Raw genomic sequence first — 6,001 nt, 5'->3', positions numbered from 1 at the left:
AGCTCATGAGATTATTGTATTGAAACACATAGGAGAGAGATGAACCACATAGCTACCGGTACATCCCCGAGCCTCGATGGAGAACTACTCCCTCCTCATGGGAGCAGCAGCGGTGATGAAGATGGCGGTGGAGATGGCAGCGGTGTCGATGGAGAAGCCTTCGGGGGCACTTCCCCGCTCCGGCGAGGGTGCGGAACAAAGACTCCTGTCCCCCGGATCTTGGCTTCGCGATGGCGGCGGCTGCGGAAGGTTTCTGTGGTTTTCGTCGAACGCCTCGGGGTTTTCGCGACGGAGGCTTTAAATAGGCGAAGAGGCGGCTGCGGAGGGCTGAAGGGCTGGCCAAACCCTAGGGGGCGCGGGCCCCCTAGGCCGCGCCGAGGCATGGTGTGGTGGGCCTGTACCCCCCTCCGGTCCCTCTCGTGTGTTCCGGATGCTTCGGGGATTCTAAGATCTTTGGCGTTGATTTCGTCCGATTCGAGAATATTTCGTTACTAGGATTTCTGAAACCAAAAACAGCGAGAAAACGGAAGCGGCACTTCGGTATCTTGTTAATAGGTTAGTTCCGGAAAATGCACGAATATGACATAAAGTGTGCATATAACATGTAGATAACATCAATAATGTGGCATGGAACACAAGAAATTATCGATACGTTGGAGACGTATCGGCATCCCCAAGCTTAGTTCTGCTCGTCCCGAGCAGGTAAAACGATAACAAGGATAATTTCTAGAGTGACATGCCATCATAAACTTGATCATACTATTTGTAAAGCATATGTAGTGAATGCAGCGATCAAAACAATGTGTATGACATAGGTAAACAACTGAATCATAAAGCAAAGACTTTTCATGAATAGCACTTCAAGACAAGCATCAATAAGTCTTGCATAAGAGTTAACTCATAAAGTAATAATTCAAAGTAAAGGTATTGAAGCAACACAAAAGAAGATTAAGTTTCAGCGGTTGCTTTCAACTTGTAACATGTATATCTCATGGATAATTGTCAATGCAAAGCAATATAACAAATGCAATATGCAAATATGTAGGAATCAATGCACGGTTCACACAAGTGTTTGCTTCTTGAGGTGGAGAGAAATAGGTGAGCTGACTCAACATTGAAAGTAAAAGAATGGTCCTCATAGAGGAAAAGCATCGATTGCTATATTTGTGCTAGAGCTTTGATTTTGAAAACATGAAACAACTTTGTCAACGGTAGTAATAAAGCGTATGCATCATGTAAATTATGTCTTATAAGTTGCAAGCCTCATGCATAGTGTACCAATAGTGCCCGCACCTTGTCCTAATTAGCTTGGGTTAACACTGATCATCATTGCATAACATATGTTTCAACCAAGTGTCACAAAGGGGTACCTCTATGCCGCCCTGTACAAGGGTCTAAGGAGAAAGTTCGCATTGGATTTCTCGCTTTTGATCATTCTTCAACTTAGACACCCATACCAGGGACAACATAGACAACGAGATAATGGACTCCTCTTTTAATGCTTAAGCATTCAACAACGATTAATATTCTCATAAGAGATTGAGGTTTTATGTCCAAAGCTGAAACTTCCACCATGATTCATGGCTTTAGTTAGCGGCCCAATGTTCTTCTCTAACAATATGCATACTCAAACCATTTGATTGTGAAAACCGCCCTTACTTCAGACAAGACGAACATGCATAACAACTCACATGAAATTCAACAAAGAGTTGATGGCGTTCCCCAGTAAACATGGTTATCGCACAACAAGCAACTTAATAAGAGATAAAGTGCATAATTACATATTCAATACCACAATAGTTTTTAAGCTATTTGTCCCATGAGCTATATATTGCAAAGGTGAATGATGGAATTTTAAAGGTAGCACTCAAGCAATTTACTTTGGAATGGCGGGAAAATACCATGTAGTATAGGTAGGTATGGTGGACACAAATGGCATAGTGGTTGGCTCAAGTATTTTGGATGCATGAGAAGTATTCCCTCTCGATACAAGGTTTAGGCTAGCAAGGCTTATTTGAAACAAACACAAGGATGAACCGGTGCAGCAAAACTCACATAAAAGACATATTGAAAACATTATAAGACTCTACACCGTCTTCCTTGTTGTTCAAAACTCAATACTAGAAATTATCTAGACTTTAGAGAGACCAATTATGCAAACCAAATTTTAGCATGCTCTATGTATTCTTCACTAATAGGTGCAAAGTATATGATGCAAGAGCTTAAACATGAGCACAACAATTGCCAAGTATCACATTACCCAAGACATTATAACAATTACTACATGTATCATTTTCCAATTCCAACAATATAACAATTTAACGAAGAGGAAACTTCGCCATGAATATTATGAGCTAAGAACACATGTGTTCATATGAACCAGCGGAGCGTGTCTCTCTCCCACACAAGCATGATGTAATCCAATTTATTCAAACAAAAACAAAAACAAAAGAACACAGACGCTCCAAGAAAAAGCACATAAGATGTGATGGAATAAAAATATAGTTTCAGGGGAGGAACCTGATAATTTATCGATGAAGAAGGGGATGCCTTGGGCATCCCCAAGCTTAGACGCTTGAGTCTTCTTGATATATGCAGGGATGAACCACCGGGGCATCCCCAAGCTTAGACTTTTCACTCTTCTTGATCGTAGTATATCATCCTCCTCTCTTGACCCTTGAAAACTTCCTCCACACCAAACTCGAAACAACTCATTAGAGGGTTAGTGGACAATAAAAATTAACATGTTCAGAGGTGACACAATCATTCTTAACACTTCTGGACATTGCATAAAGCTACTGGACATTAATGGATCAAAGAAATTCATCCAACATAGCAAAAGAGGCAATGCGAAATAAAAGGCAGAATCTGTCAAAACAGAACAGTCCGTAAAGATGGATTTTATTAGGCCACCAGACTTGCTCAAACGAAAATGCTCAAATTGAATGAAAGTTGCGTACATATCTGAGGATCACTCACGTAAATTTGCATAATTTTCTGAGTTACCTACAGAGAATTAGACCCAGATTCGTGACAGCAAAGAAATCTGTTTTCTGCGCAGTAATCCAAATCTAGTACTTACTTTACTATCAAAGACTTTACTTGGCACAACAAAACACAAAACTAAGATAAGGAGAGGTTGCTACAGTAGTAAACAACTTCCAAGACACAAATATAAAACAAAGTACTGTAGCAAAATAACACATGGGTTATCTCCCAAGAAGTTCTTTTCTTTATAGCCATTAAGATGGGCTCAGCAGTTTTAATGATGCACTCGCAAGAAATAGTATGTGAAGCAAAAGAGAGCATCAAGAGGCAAATTAAAAACACATTTAAGTCTAACATGCTTCCTATGCATAGGAATCTTGTAAATAAACAAGTTCATGAAGAGCAAAGTAACAAGCATAGGAAGATAAAACAAGTGTAGCTTCAAAAATTTCAGCACATAGAGAGGCATTTTAGTAACATGAAAATTTCTACAACCATATTTTCCTCTCTCATAATAATATCCGAGTGGTATCATGAGCAAACTCAACAATATAACTATCACATAAAGCATTCTTATCATGAGTCTCATGCATAAAATAATTACTCTCCACATAGGCATAGTCAATTTTATTAGTTGTAGTGGGAGCAAATTCAACAAAGTAGCTATCATTATTATTCTCATCAAGTGTAGGAGGCATAGTATAATCACAACAAAATTTACTCTCCATAGTAGGTGGCACCAAAAGACCACTATCATTATAATCATCATAAATAGGAGGCAAAGTATCATCAAAGAAAATTTTCTCCTCAATGCTTGGGGGACTAAAAATATCATGAAAACCAGCTTCCCCAAGCTTAGAACTTTCTATATCATTATCAACAATGGTGTTCAAAGCGTTCATACTAATATTACTACCAGCATGCAAATAAGATTTCATAGGTTTTTTAATTTTCGCATCAAACAATCCATGTTTTAAATCGAGGAAATAGAACAAGAAGCTCACTCTTATACATTATGCCAAACTAGTGTAAACAAGAAACAACAAGATGCAATTGCGGGATCTAAAGGAAATAGCTTCGAGCACACACACAACGGCGCCGGAAAAATACTTTACACTGGGACCGTAGTATGAGTGCCTTTTTACCTTTCCTCCCCGGCAACGGCGCCGAGAAAAGTGCTTGATGTCTACGGGAGCTTCTATTCTTGTAGACAGTGTTGGGCCTCCAAGAGCGAGAGGTTTGTAGAGCAGCGGCAAGTTTCCCTTAAGTGGATACCCAAGGTTTATCGAACTCGGGGAGGAAGAGGTCAAAGATATCCCTCTCATGCAACCACTGCAACCACAAAGCAAGAAGTCTCTTGTGTCCCCAACACACCTAATAGGTGCACTAGTTCGGCGAAGAGATAGTGAAATACGGGTGGTATGAATAAGTATGAGCAGTAGCAACGGTGCCGAGAAAAGTGCTTATCTGGCGTGTAGTTGATGGTGGTAGTATTGCAGCGGTAGTAACACGGTAAAACGATAAACAAGCGGTAGTAACTCAGCAGTAGTAACACGGTAAAACGAGTAAACAAGCAGCGATAGCGATATTTAGGAACAAGGCCTAGGGATTAGACTTTCACTAGTGGACACTCTCAACATTGATCACATAACGAGGATAGATAAATGCATACTCTACACTTTTGTTGGATGATGAACACATTGCGTAGGATTACACGAACCCTCAATGCCGGAGTTAACAAGCTCCACAATAATGCTCATGTTTTAGTAACCTTTAGTGTAAGATATATCAACGAGACTAAACCAAGTACTAGCATAGCATGCACACTTGTCACCTTCATGCATATGTAGGAGGAATAGATCACATCAATATTATCATAGCAATAGTTAACTTCGCAATCTTCAAGAGATCATGATCATAGCATAAACCAAGTACTAACATGGTGCACGCACTTGTCACCTTTGCACACATGCGGGAGGAATAAAACTACTTTAATAACACATCACTAGAGTAGCACATAGATAAATTGTGATACAAACACATTGCAATCATAAAGAGATATAAATAAGCACCTCACTATGCCATTCAACGAGTGAATAAGTATTCTGTGAAATCTAGCCTAAGAGACCCACACGGTGCACACACTTGTCACCTTTACACACGTGGGACGAGGAGTCTCACGGAGATCACATAAGTAAAACTCACTTGACTAGCATAATGACATCTAGATTACAAGCATCATCATATGAATCTCAATCATGTAAGGCAGCTCATGAGATTATTGTATTGAAACACATAGGAGAGAGATGAACCACATAGCTACCGGTACATCCCCGAGCCTCGATGGAGAACTACTCCCTCCTCATGGGAGCGACGAGCGGTGATGAAGATGGCGGTGGAGATGGCAGCGGTGTCGATGGAGAAGCCTTCCGGGGGCACTTCCCCGCTCCGGCAGGGTGCCGGAACAGAGATCCTGTCCCCCAGATCTTGGCTTCGCGATGGCGGCGGCTCTGGAAGGTTTTCGTGGGTTTCGTCGAACGACTCAGGGTTTTCGCGACGGAGGCTTTAAATAGGCGAAGAGGCGGCTCTGGAGGGCTGAAGGGCTGGCCAAACCCTAGGGGGCGCGGGCCCCCCTAGGCCGCGCCAGGGCATGGTGTGGTGGGCACTGTGCCCCCCTCTGGTCCCTCTCGTGTGTTCCGGATGCTTCCGGGGATTCTAAGATCTTTGGCGTTGATTTCGTCCGATTCGAGAATATTTCGTTACTAGGATTTACGAAACCAAAAACAGCAGAAAACGAGAGCTGGCACTTCGGCATCTTGTTAATAGGTTAGTTCCAGAAAATGCACGAATATGACATAAAGTGTGCATATAACATGTAGATAACATCAATAATGTGGCATGGAACACAAGAAATTATCGATACGTTGGAGACGTATCAGCAACCAATGAAGCTAACGGAACATTATTAGGATCAATATTAGTCCTATCATTCACAAGCATAGACATAATAGCA

Source organism: Lolium rigidum, chromosome 5, assembly GCF_022539505.1.
Source record: "Lolium rigidum isolate FL_2022 chromosome 5, APGP_CSIRO_Lrig_0.1, whole genome shotgun sequence".
In the NCBI taxonomy this organism is placed as follows: Eukaryota; Viridiplantae; Streptophyta; class Magnoliopsida; order Poales; family Poaceae; genus Lolium; species Lolium rigidum.
The sequence above is the reverse complement of the archived record's forward strand: the minus strand, read 5'-3'. Positions refer to the sequence as shown.